Source organism: Ictidomys tridecemlineatus, chromosome 3 (genome assembly GCF_052094955.1).
Source record: "Ictidomys tridecemlineatus isolate mIctTri1 chromosome 3, mIctTri1.hap1, whole genome shotgun sequence".
NCBI classification, from domain to species: domain Eukaryota; kingdom Metazoa; phylum Chordata; class Mammalia; order Rodentia; family Sciuridae; genus Ictidomys; species Ictidomys tridecemlineatus.
The window spans coordinates 59,145,293-59,159,032 of NC_135479.1; the positions used below are offsets into that span (position 1 = coordinate 59,145,293).

A 13,740-nucleotide genomic window follows, 5' to 3' on the forward strand; every position below is an offset into this window, starting at 1 on the left:
ATTTGGTCTTTTGATATTGTCCCATAATTCTTGGATGTTCTGCTCATGGTTTCTTAGCAGACTTGTTGAGCTGTCTATGTTCTTTTCCAGTTGAAATACTTTGTCTTCATTGTCTGATGTTCTCTCTTCTAAGTGATCTACTCTGCTGGTAGTATTCTCAATTGAGTTTTTTAGTTGGTTTATTGTTTCCTGCATTTCTAGGATTTCTATTTGTTTGTTTTTTATTACCTCTATCTCCCTGTGAAATTGATCTTTTACTTTCTGGATTTGTTTGTCAATGTGATCTTTCATTGTCTGATTTTGCTGTCTCATGTCTTCCTTGAGACTCCAGATCATCTGAAGCATATATATCCTGAACTCTTTATCTGACATTCCATCTGCTGCAGCTATTACCTCTTCTATACTTGAGTTGACCTGCATTGCTTGTGGTCCTTTCTTTCCTTGTCTTTTCATAGTGCTCGCGTTTCTTTCTGCTTGGTGCAACTGTTGTGATTTTGAAATTTACCCCCTATTTATTTATATTGCTCTTGTATAGTTGGGAAGTCTCCCTTGCAGGGCGGGTAGTGGCTGTGCTCCTCCTTTAATTAGGGTGGTCTGTCTACCATGCTGATCCGTTGCAGGTCTGCCCCCCCTGCGGGCACGGGTGGCTGCTCTGCTCTGCCCCCACTCCAATTGTGGTAACTAACTACCACGCCCTGGGGTCGTTGGTCCCTATCTGGATGTGGGTGGCGGCTCTGCTGTGCCCCCACTCCAATTGATGTGACGTGTCTACCACGCTGGCAGGCCTCTAGGCCGGTGGGTCGCAGTTCTGCACAGCCCCCACTCCCAATGGGGGTACCTGACTACCTCTCCAACGGGTCGCTGAGCCCCCTCCGGACCCAGGCGGTGACCCTGCTCCACCCCCACTCCAACCAGTGTGACGCGACTGCCTCGGTGTTACGTGTCCACCACGTTGGCAAGCTACCTGGCCTGTTTTGCCAGTGGGCCGCAGATCTGCCTGCCCTGCTTGCTCATATGGCAGCTATGCACAGCCCCTACTCCAAATGAGGTTACTTGGTTACCGTGCTGCGGGGTCGCTGGTCCTATTCTAGGCGTGGGCGGCTACTCTCTTCAGCCCCAGCTGCATTTGGGGTGTCATGATACCACGCTGGCGGGTCACTTGGCCTGCTCTGGGCGCAGGTGGAAGCTCCACTCTGCCCCCACAGCACCCAGCAGGACCCTGGCTGCGAAGCAGTCACCGCCGGTTCCCTAGCCTTGGGCCAAAGCAGCTTAGGTAGCCAGAACCCCGCCTCTCCAATCCCTATACACTCTCCGCTGGGAGCTGGCTCCAGCGAGCGACCCCCACAGGTTCCCCAGCCCCAGGCCAAAACTGTTCCGGGAGTCAGAACCCAGTCGCCCCAAGCTCAGCGCACGCTCCACTTGGAGCTGGCCTCCACCGGCAATCTCCGCAGTTTCCTCAGACCTGGGCCAGGTTAGCCCCGGGAACCAGAATCCAGCTGCTCAGTGCCCGGTGCACGACTTGCCAGGCACGAGCCTCTAGGAGTATTCTCCACAGGATCCCCAGTCCCAATCCTGAGCAAGAAATCTGTCTGCTAGACGCAGGCAAATACCAGCCTAAAATCACCTGTTCCGTAGCTGAATGAGCTGAGATCAGTAGAACATGGGGATGATTACATCATCTCTCTGAAATGGCGACTGCTGTCCTCCTCTGTGGTCCAACCGGTGTCTGGAACCAAGCTGGACCGCTTCTCTCCTCTGTCTGAAAGCCGGAACTCAGCACTAAGCGCTTCCAATGTACCACTGGCGGAAGCCCCCCAAATCTGTATAGCTGCTCCCTCGCTCCGGCACCTTGCCGTTCCCCAGCGCGCGCCACAGACTCCAGCCGTGGGGCGATCGCCTATCAGGCTATGCGACCCTCTGTGCGGAGAAATGGAGCTCCCACAGCCGAACCTCACAAGATGGAAATCTGTCCACTAGATTCTGGAGCGCCTCAATTTCACTGGAAATTCCCAACAAGATAGCCTTCAGCCGTTTCACATCTTCTTTCTCCAGCTCAGTGACGCGGCGCACTGGGGTGATGCACTCCTTTCGCCGCCATCTTCCTGATTCCTCCTATTAGACTCTTGAACTTGAGAAGAGTTTGCTTGATGAACATAGCAGCACCATTGTTTGGGGCATATATATTTATGATTGTTATGTCTTGTTGGTGTATGGTTCCCTTGAGCAGTATGTAGTGTCCCTCTTTATCCCTTTTATTAACTTTGGCTTGAAATCTATTTTATTTGATATGAGTATGGACACTCCTGCTTGTTTCCGCAGTCCATATGAGTGATATGATTTTTCCCAACCTTTCACCTTCAGTCTATGTATATCTTTTCCTATCAAATGTGTCTCCTGTAGGCAGCATATTGTTGGGTCTTGTTTTGTGATCCATTCTACTAGCCTGTGTCTCTTAATTGGTGAGTTTAAGCCATTCACATTTAGGGTTATTATTGAGATATGGTTTGTTCTTCCAGCCATATTTGTTTATTAATGCTACTAAACCTGATTTGTTTTCCTCTTTGATTATTTTCCCCCCTTTACTGTCCTACCTCCCACTCTTGGTTTTCATTGTTGTTTTCCATTTCCTCTTCCTGTAGTGTTTTGCCAAGGATTTTTTGAAGAGATGGTTTTCTAGCTTCAAATTCTTTTAACTTTTGTTTATCATGGAATGTTTTAATTTCATCTTCCATTCTGAAGCTTAATTTCGCCGGATACAAGATTCTTGGTTGGAACCCATTTTCTTTTAGCGTTTGAAACATGTTATTCCAGGATCTTCTAGCTTTTAGAGTCTGTGTTGAGAGATCAGCTGTTATCCTGATTGGCTTACCCCTAAATGTAATCTGCTTCCTTTCTCTTGTAGCTTTTAAAATTCTCTCCTTATTCTGTATGTTGGACATCTTCATTATAATGTGTCTAGGTGTAGATCTCTTATGGTTTTGCACATTCAGTGTCCTGTAGGCTTCTAGGATTTGGGATTCTGTCTCATTCTTCAAGTCTGGGAAGTTTATATTTCACTGAATAGATTGTTTATTCCTTTGGTTTGGAGCTCTGTGCCTTCCTGTATCCCAATGACTCTTAAGTTTGGTCTTTTGATATTATCCCATATTTCTTGGATGTTCTGCTCATGGTTTCTTAGCAGATTTGCTGAGCTGTCTATGTTCTTTTCAAGTTGAAATACTTTGTCTTCATTGTCTGATGTTCTATCTTCTAAGTGATCCACTCTGCTGGTAGTATTCTCAATTGAGTTTTTAAGTTGGTTTATTGCTTCCTGCATTTCTAGGATTTCTATTTGTTTTTTATTTCCTCTGTCTCCCTGTGAAATTGATCTTTTACTTCCTGGATTTGTTTATGTAGTTCCTTCTCAATGTGATCTTTCATTGTCTGATTTTGCTGTCTCATGTCTTCCTTGAGAATCCAGATTATCTGAAGCATGTATATCCTGACCTTTCTATCTGACATTCCATCTGTTGCAGCTATTACCTCTTCTAAAGTTGAGTTGACCTGCATTGCCTGTGGTCCTTTCTTTCCTTGTCTTTTCATACTGCTGGTGTTTCTTTCTGCTTGGTGAAACTGTTGTTTTTTGGAAATTTTCCCTCTATTTATTTATATTGCTCTTGTATAGTTGAAAAATCTCCCTTGCAGGGCAGGTAGTGGCTGTGATCCTCCTCCAATTGGTGTGATCCGTCTACCATGCTGGCGGGCCCTAGGTCTGCTCTGCTGGCCGGTCGAAGGTCCGCCTACCCAGCAGGCGCAAGGGGCACCTCTGTCACTCTGCAGGCTGCTGGGCCTAACCTCCTGATGGGTCACAGGTCCGCCTACCTTGCAGGTGCGGGGGGAGGGGGTGGCTCCGCCCCTCAGCAGGCCACTGGGCCTGATCTGCCGGTGGTCACAGTCCCGCCTACCTTGCAGGCACTGGGGGAGGGGACGGGCCTGCCCCTCAGCAGGCCACTGGACCTGTCCTGCTGGTGGGTCACAGGTCTGCATTCCCTGCAGGCGCGTGTGGCAGCTCTGTCACTCGGCAGGGTGCTGGGCCTCTAAATTCACTTCTTATAATAGTTTGTTCACTCTTTTGGACTTTCTTATTTCAGTTTTTACTTTATCATAAATAGCATGTGTATATGTAGAAATCAGGTTACTTTATCCATTATAATCTTTTAAAAAAATTTTTATGTATATTTTAGTTGTATATTTTATGTATATTTATTTATTTTTATGTGGTGCTAAGGATCGAACTCAGTGCCTCATGCATGCGAGGCAAGCACTTTACCACTGAGCTATAGCCTCAGCCCCTCCATTATAATCTTTATACCATTTTTTTCTCCATTGTACTGGCTAGGATCTCTAGAAATAGAGATAGTAGACATTTTTGCATTCTTTTCCTCCAAATCTAAAGGAAAACAAATTGTTTTATCATTAGTATGAGATGAGGTAAATTTAGATAATGTCTATCACATTAAGGAAGTTTCTTCAAATCCTAGTTTTCTGAGGTTGATTATCATGGACAGTTGTTGAATTTCATTAAATACTTGTTTTGCAACTGTAAGAATAATTCTTCAAGTTCTGTTATTGTGATTGAATTATATGCCTTGCTCCATAAAATTTTCTTAAATTGTGGTGAAATACATATATCATTAAATTTTGCCACCTAATCATTATTTTTATACAATCAGTGCTGTTAATGACATTCCTATTGTTGTGTATCCACCACTACCATCTGTGCCCAGAACTCTTTTAATCTTGCAAAACCAGATTTGTCAAATTTTAAATTTTTTAATAGAGTTTTATGTCTCTCCATATTGTCTTATATGTTTCCTTTTTTAGTTTTTTTTTAATTTTTAAATTTAACTGATTTATAAAATTTTTACATTTCTGTGGGGTACCATGTGATGTTTCACACTGTTTCTTTGACTGTAATAGCTTTACTTGACTTTATTTCACATTATGGTAGGCTCATTAAAATGATGTGAGAATTATTCATTTTTTCCTTGTTTTGTGTTTGCTTTTGCATCTCTGTAAAAGTTTATGTAAGATTGATATTATTGGTATTATAGTTGACATAAATGAGCAGGATTTTTCTTTGTAGAAAATGTTTAAAATTATAAATCTGACTTTTTACTACATAGGACTATTGAAATATTCTATCCCTGCATAAGATTTTCTTTGTCTGATGTAATTTGTCCATATTTTATCAAATCATACAATGTGGGGCTTTAAATAGTTCATGATATATTATTATTATAGTTTTAATAGCTGTGATTTGAGTAATATTCCCCCTTTCAATTCTTATATTGGCAATATTTGAATACTCTCTTTTCATGTATTAAAGCTTTATAGGCACTTAAAATTTTATTAATCTTTGCAAATACCATTTCTGATGTACTATACAGCTAGTTTCTTTTTTATTAATTTAGGTTCTTTCATTTTCTTCTATTTGGATATGATTCACCATTCTTTTTCTGGCTTCTTAGAATGAAAACATAGATAATTGATTTCAATGTTTCTTTTCTATTAAGATTTATATTTAGCACTGTATATTTCTTCATAAGTATGTACTTAGCTGGACCCAATTGTTTGTATCTCCTTTAATGAGAAGTAGTTTATGTATTACAAGTTATACTCAGTTTAACCTCATATTTTAGTGAGTTTTGGCAAATTTATATACCTGTATAACCACCACCAAAACCAAACATAGAACATTTTTTTTTTACCATCCACAATAATTTCCTATTCTTTCCCAGACAATTCTGCCAATTTTCTTTCCAAGAAACCAAAAATCTTATTCTTGTCAATATAGATTGGGATTTTCTAGTCATTAGGCTTTCATGTAAAAATGGAATTATACAGGTTTTATTTTTCTGATTCTACCTTCTTTCAGTCACCAGTTTTGAGTTTAATTCTTGCAGTGTATGTCAGTATTTCATTCTCTTTTACTACTAAGTAGCATCCCATCACAATAACACCATTTTTTTAATTGGTTCAAGCTATTTTTATAGACAGTTTCTGTTTTAAATATACAATAACAGATAACATTACAATTTACTTACCCATTGGTAGAAATTTTGTTTTCAGTTTGAGATTTATGAATAAATCTTCCATGAACATATATGTACAATTTTTTAGATAGAGCTTTCATTTATATTGCATACATTTCTAGGTTTGGAACTGCTGGTTCATATAGCAAACATACACATAATTTTATTAAGACTCTGCCATGTTGTTTAAGTGTCTATACCATTTTGCAAATCAGCAGCGAAACATAAATTTTGCAATTACTCCTAGTCTTGACCACATATGGTATCATCATCTTAGAATTTTTAGCATTTCTAATTTGTATAGTGTGCTTCACAGTGGCTTTAATTTGCATTTCCCTGATGATGGCTTTCAATATTTTTCATGTCATTGATGGTCATTTCTATCTCTTTTGTTAAGTACATGTTTAAATCTTTTGCTCACTCCAAGACTTCGGTAATCAGGGTCCACATCCCTGCCACCAGAAGCTGCACCTCACAGCTTTAGCACACCATCAAGGAAAGAAGCCGCTACCTTTCACAGCAAAGAGACTGATCCCCGAAGCCCGGGGTGGGTGGTAGAAGTCATGCCTGGTGTTTTGTAGTGCCAGCAGAACAGCAGAAGGATCCCATTTCTCTGAAGAGAGTTTGAGGTGGCAGTAGTGGACTGGATGGGTTAGGAGGACCAGTTGTACCACTCGGAAGCCTACATAAGAAAAAATACAAGACAAATACATAGGAACCCGTTCCTCCATTGTCTGAGTATGTTCCTCCACCAAATCCAAATGCTTTATGATCTAGAGACTGCTAATCCATTTGACGACAACTGTAACACTCTTTCCTACACTACAACCTTCATCACATCAGTGTCTCAGCCCTGGTTATCCTGCCTTTGGAAGCTAAATGGCAACAGAATGTCACCTCATGTTGCCCCCAAGAATTTCTTCCCAATTTTGTGATCCTTACTCAATGAATCAGCCACATCCATTTCCTCAGAATCTTATGGGCATGGGTTTTAATCCACCTCATGCTGTAAAATTTTGGTCACACCTATTCCCAGAACAGACACAGCTACTCCTCCCCTTTCTTAGCCTATCCCTGTCATTATGCGTGTCCTATATCTGTAACCCATCGGCACCCTGGAGCCAAGAAGTTCACTCATGAGCAGAGCTCCCTCTTTGCATTATTTGGCCCCTGAATAAAGTCTTCCTTTCTCCCTGGCAACACTCATCTCTCAAACACTAGACTGTTTCATGGGAGGAGCTTCCAAACCTGTGTTCAGTAACAGTTACCCAGCAAAATAAGGAAGACAGGTGCTTGTCTTTTTTATTCTTTTACTTTCAACTTACCTATGCCCTTATATTTTAAGTGCACCTCTTTTCTTATTACACACATAGAGCACAATTTTTCATATCTCTGGTTGTATCCATAGTATATTCACACCGATTCATGTCTTCATACCTGTACTTGGATAATAATGATCATCAAATTACACCATCATTAATTACCAAATGCTCCCTCCCTTCCCCTCCCACCCCTTTGACCTATCTTGTCAATTCCTCCAATGCTCCTGCTCCCTATCCCACTATGAATCAGCCTCCTTATATCAAAGAAAACATTTGTTTTTTGGGGATTGGCTAACTTCACTTAGCATTATCTTCTCTAACTCCATCAATTTACCTGCAAATGCCATGATTTTATTCTCTTTTATTGCTGAGTAAAATTCCATCTTGTATATAGGCCACATTGTTTTTAATCAGTTCATCTACTGAAGGGCATCTAGGTTGGTTCCACAGTTTAGTTATTGTGAATTGTGCTGCTATAAACATTGATGTGGCTGTGTCCCTATAGTATGCTGTTTTTAAGTCCTTTGGGTACAGAATAAGGAGAAGAACAGCTGGGTCAAATGGTGGTTCCATTCCCAATTTTCCAAGGAATCTGCATACTGCCTTTCATATTGGCTGCACCAACTTGCAGTCCCACCAGCAGTGTATGAGTGTACCTTTTCCCCACATCCTCACCAACACTTATTGTTGTTTGTATGCATAATAGCTACCATTCTGACTGGAGTGAGATGAAATCTTAAGAGTGATTTTGGTTTGCATTTCTCTAATTGCTAGTGATGATGAACATTTTTACATGTATTTGTTGATTGATTGTTTAAGTGTACCTCTTTTTGTTAGGTTGATGGTGGTGAGTTAGGAACAAAGCACCAAGCAGCCAGCTGGTGTGAAAGAAACAGGTCAGGCACTGACAGAACCCCCTGTCAATCAGCGGGGTCTGCTGGCCAATCCTGGATCTTAGCCAGCTCCCCCAACCAACTCCAGTGGGACAAGGAACTCCTTTTCCTGTCTCGAGCCCTCCCTTCCTGCCCTAAGCCCAATAAAAATTCCAGTCCCCTTGAGCCACTTTGTGCTTCTTCTCAGACTCTCTTCTTACTCTGCTGGTCTGAGAGTTCTGCCCAGGATCGAAATCTCAATAAAGCCTCCTTCAAAGGCCTTTTAAAATCTGCTTCCTTTTGGTTGCCGCTGCTGCCTGACCTTATCCCTTTAAGCATCATAAACTTTGAAAATCTTTATTTTATAATTGGAGTGTTTAATTCACTTGTGTTTAATATAACTATTAATACAGCTGGATTTAATTCTGCCATCTTGTTCTCTATTTGTTTTATCTATTTTTTTCTTGGATTAATCAAATAATTTTCAATTCTTCAATTTTTTGCACATTCATTTATTATTTTGTATAGTCCCAGCTGCTCAGGAGGATTTTAGTTAGTAGGTCTTATAGGTTTGAGGCCATCCTGGGGAACAGAGGAAACTTGTCTCAGAATTTATAAGGCTGTGTATGTAGTCAGTGGGAGATGTTCAGCTAGTGTGTGCAAAGTCCTTGGTAGAGGAAAAAAAAAAAGGAAAATGGAAATCTACTTCCAAGAGGAATGGGGGAAAGTGAAGATGTCTTCAAAGAGTACATGGTCTCAGTCAGAATGGAGAAGAAACTTTTAGTGACACACTGCACTGCATGGTGACAGCATTTAATAATTGAATATCTCAAAATTTCTAGAAAATAGGTCTCACCAAAAAGACAAAATGGTGGTGAGGTGACATTATGTAAGTCGACTGATTCACTCTACAATGGACATGTATGTCAGTAATTACACAGTATCTTATAAAATACCTAAGTTGTTATCAATGTAAAATAAGTAAATAAACCATAGAATAAATTATCTAATTCGCCAGTAGTAAGATACTCAAATCATAAATATACTTAGCTGAATTTTAGCAGTTGTCTCATTTTACAAACTGAAATAAAAAAGAAACAATCCAAATATGTCACAATACAGTAAGTGCTGAATTATAGTTAAATCTTATGTAGGGTATGTGGATTTAACACATATGCAAGAAAAACTGCAAAGGTTTTGGTATGGTGTGATTAGAGGTATTTTTTTTTCTTTAAAATCATCTCCAAGGCCAAAGATGTTGAGTTTTATATAACAGAAATAGCCTTTTCTTGGGCTTGCTGCACAAATCTGTATCAGAAAAAGCTGAAAATATATAACACGGATTAAGAAATATCTCAGGAAAAAAAACTGGAATCCCGAAACTCTACTTCCAACAACCACTTTGGAAAACCTTTTAACACACACCGACCATTTGACCCAGCATTCCCACACCCAGATGGTTTTCCCCAGGGCAATGAAAGCATATATGCATATGAAGACTTGTACAAAAATGATGACAGCAATTCAGTTTTTAAGGGACAAAAACTGGAGAAACACAAATGTCCACCCGCAGAAGAATGGAGAACCAATTGTCACTTGTATAAGTGACAAGTGACATATGAAACTAAAAATAATTACACTGAATGAATAATCCCTACAAGAGAGTACATATTAAATAGGTACAGGGACAGAATTATCCACCAGGGACATAGGCCAGATGAGTGGTTGCAAAGGATAGGAAGACAGGAAGTTATTACAAGTGGCCACTGGAACCTAAGTGAATACAAGCATGTGTTCATTTTCATTATTCAGGTGATGGTTTCCAAGATGTTTATTTTTTATTTGTTATTTTTATCCTTTAAACATGTTCAGTACATTGTATGTTAATTATGCCTCAAACTGTCTAAAAATAAATTAGCTCATGTAACCCATACTTACACACCATCCCCACAGCCTAACCCATTTAACATATTTATATACTGAAGTGTGTAAGTCAAAAGAGTGTATAAACTCAAAAGAGTGGTCTCAAATAAATAAGACTTTTTTAAAAACAAAGCAAAAATAAAAACCCCAAGTGAGACAAGGGGGAGTCCTGACCTCCTAAACCAGGGCTCATTTCCTACAGGGTTTGCTTTAGTAAGAAAATCCCTAAGATCCCAGATAACATATCCCCTTCCACTCAGCATATCAATGGGTATGCACACCTATATGAACACACATCTGCACACTCACACACACACACACACACACACACACACACACAAATATACTGTGGGGGACAAGTGGTATGTAGCAGTGAAACTGGACCCTAGGAAGTGACAAGGGAAAAGGAGGAAGACTCTGGAGGCAGCACCTTCATGGGAGATGAGCAGCTCCTATCCAGGCACCATATCCCAAACCCAAAGCAGGGAAGGAAGAGAGATATCAGGATTTCAGGACTTGGACATCCCTAAGGAAAACCAGGGTATGCCTGGTCTGGGGTCCTGGGCCCACCAGCATGGGCACCTTTCTATAGGAAAAGCTGCCTAGAGTGAAGGTGATTTAGGACGGAAGCCACAGTTTCCTTCCTGACACAATGTGGAGGTTGCAGTTAGTCACTGCAAGGTCCCAAGGCTCACCAACCTCTATCCAAGGACACAGGTCCTTGGATAATTCTTTCTGCCTCTGGACATCCTTATGAGCCAGACAACTGTTTGGTGGTTTGGAGACAAAGAACTGGGGAAGGATACCATGTGGCAGAGCACTGACCCACTCATCCTTGAAAAAGTCAAAGACCACCTTGTTGGGCCTCAGCATCTGATGTGGAAGTCTAACCAGACCCTGGCAGTGGCTCTGGTGGAGAAGGTCCCTCCTAATGCCCCTGGATCAGTTGTCCTGCTCCTCTATGGCCCTGGCACCTGGTAAGCTGAGACCTTGAAGTCACTCAAGCAAAGACTTGAGTGGGATCCAGCCCTGCACAGCCCTGGGCTGTGTGTGCCAGAAGGCGAATCGAATGTTCAGGAATTCAAAGTCCAAACTAACGGAGGGAGAAAGGAAGTTACAAGGGCAACCTGTGGGACTGGAGAGGGCCAGGAAGGAGAGGGATGAAGGGACAGATTCTAAGGCCTCCTCAACTATATTATTGACCCACAACTATGTGAAAATGCTACCCCATAAACTTAGAGGATGCAACAACAAACATTCATGATCTCACAGTTTCTGTGGACCAGGAATCCAGAAGGGCGCAGCTGGAGGCTCCTGCCATGTCTCTCAGGAGGCCAGCGCTGTGGTCTCAGCTGAGGTCCTGATATGGCAAGATCAGCTTCCAAGTTGAGTTCCAAGAACTCAGGTAGGACAGAGGCCACATTTCTCCTCATCTGTTGCCCTCTCTGTCCTAAAACTCATGATCTTCTCCTTTGGGTGCCACATGAGATAAGAGCAACTTGCTCAGAAACCAGGAACAAAGGGAGCCAGAGTGAGGGAGACCCAGAAAGAAATAAACTGAGGAGAAAGAGCACAAAATTGTAGTTATATTTTATAAGCAAATCATGGAAGTGATGACGGTAGCTAAGAGCTGCTAAGCAGAAGGCCCAGTTCAGGCACTTAGCTCTGATTCGGAGGGCTAAAGAGCATGAAGATAGCTGAATTAATTGATTTCAACCCTCTCATGATGCAGCCAAGGAAAGAAAGACAAAAAGGGAAGCAACCTTCTGAAGGTCATAAGGCAGGAAAACAGATCTACTTTTAGATATATCCTATGCCACATCCTACACCATCCTGAATTTTATCTCTCATTTTGTGTATTACATACATGTGACAGCAGCCCATAGTGTTATCTCACACATGCCTGAAGACATCACTAGGCAGCAGATGCTAAGATAAACCCCACTGTGCAGGGGGAGATTGGGGAAGGTCTAAAGATATGATGCCTTGTCCAGGGTCACATAAAAGTTTAGGAGGAGGAGCTGGGTCTAAATCCAGCTGGTTCTCCTCACAGCTAAGACCCTGGTCACATCAAGGCAAGTCACAGGGATGTGGGGAACAGTGTTGGGGTTGCTGTGTACACATAGGGAAATGTCATGGTGTGGGAGGAAAGCAGACAGTAACTCAGAGAGACATATGTGGACTTATCTGGAGGAGGTGTCAGGTTGGGACACCCAGGACATGACTTCCCTTCCTTGGTGATAGATCCAAACAACTTGGAACCCCATGACCAGGCACCCACATTCTAGCAACACCCTCCTTCCCAGCTCATTTGTTGAAAGACATTTCACAAGTAAAAATGTTCTGCTGATTACTATTCCCTAGAGGTCAAGGCTCTGGGAGGCCCCATAGCCAGAGCTCCCTCTGTGGCTACACAGCCCCTTCTCCAAGCCCAGCCTCAGGATGCCCTGTAGGCACAACATGCTGGAAAGAATGGGATATTGGCTGCGCTCCCATTCCAGTACCTCTGTCCATATGGAAGGAGAAGCCCAAGGCAAACAAAGAGAGCCCAGGTCAAGTAAACCCAAGACAGATCACCACCACGAGCACCCCTGCACCACCTTCCTCTTGAATTTGGGGGGAATAAGGACCTAGGGACAAGCAGGTGGTGGGACATTGTGAGCCTGGTGTCCTGTTATGGCCATCCCCAGGACAGGGCTGGATGTGGGGAATGTGAGTGTCCAGGATTCATTCTGGTCTCCCAGTGACATCTGTCCTCCCAGGGTAGAAAACTGGCAGACTCAGGTCTGTCACAGAGAATCAGAGGCATTTTGGGGTTCTGTGTACACAAAGAGATATATATTGAGGCATGAGGAGAATAGGCAGTAGCCCGGAGGGACATATGTAGTCTCATTAGAAGTGGAAATCAGGTTAGGGACCCTAAGACATGACTTAACTTCAATGGTGAAAGATGCAACCAGAACTGGGAACCCCAGTACTCAGGCACCCATATTCTAGCAACAGCCACCACCCCAGGTCACTTGGTGAGACATGTTTGTCAAAGAAGGATGTTAGATACCTCTGAGGTTCTAGAGGCCAAAGCTGTAGGGCACCCACAACCCAGTAGTCTCTGCAGTTGCATCCCCCGCTATCCCAGGCCTCAGATTCAGGATACCCCTCAGGGAGAACATAGGGAAAAGCATGCTACACTGGTTCACTTGCTATACAAGAAACATCAGGGTTTTCATAAGCAACATGTTCTACTGTATCATGACTTCCCATGGTCATAGCTTCAGGGGGCCCTAAAATGAGAGGTGAACTTTGGCTGTATTCTAACTCTCAAAGACAACAGACTTAGAATGACCAAGACAGATTCCTACAAAGGGTGCTATGCTGGTTCTGATTGTACTCCAGGAACATCAGGGTATTTATGAGGAGTTGTTAATATGTGATACCAGTCAGCTGAGGGCAGGTGCATCCAGGCCAGTCCTCACTGAGTCTCCTGTGCAGCCCCATGCCCTTCCTTCTGAGTGTAGGTAACAGAGACCTAAGGTAGGAGTAGGTGATGGG

At 42.4% G+C, this 13,740-nt stretch overlaps 1 long non-coding RNA gene across 18 annotated transcripts in view; it reads right to left on the minus strand.

Moving 5' to 3' along the window:
• The window catches only part of LOC144376180 (uncharacterized), a 145,479-nt gene that overhangs the window by 11,337 nt on the left and 120,402 nt on the right, over positions 1-13,740 (minus strand). For 15 of the 18 annotated variants that reach the window (XR_013436349.1, XR_013436359.1, XR_013436362.1 and 12 more), the window contains 2 exons: positions 7,400-7,516; positions 6,087-6,756 (listed from right to left, as the gene is read on the minus strand). This is a non-coding gene — a long non-coding RNA (uncharacterized LOC144376180). The remainder of the gene's footprint in view (positions 1-6,086; positions 6,757-7,399; positions 7,517-13,740) is intronic. The other 3 variants (XR_013436354.1, XR_013436357.1, XR_013436365.1) reach the window with 3 other exon arrangements.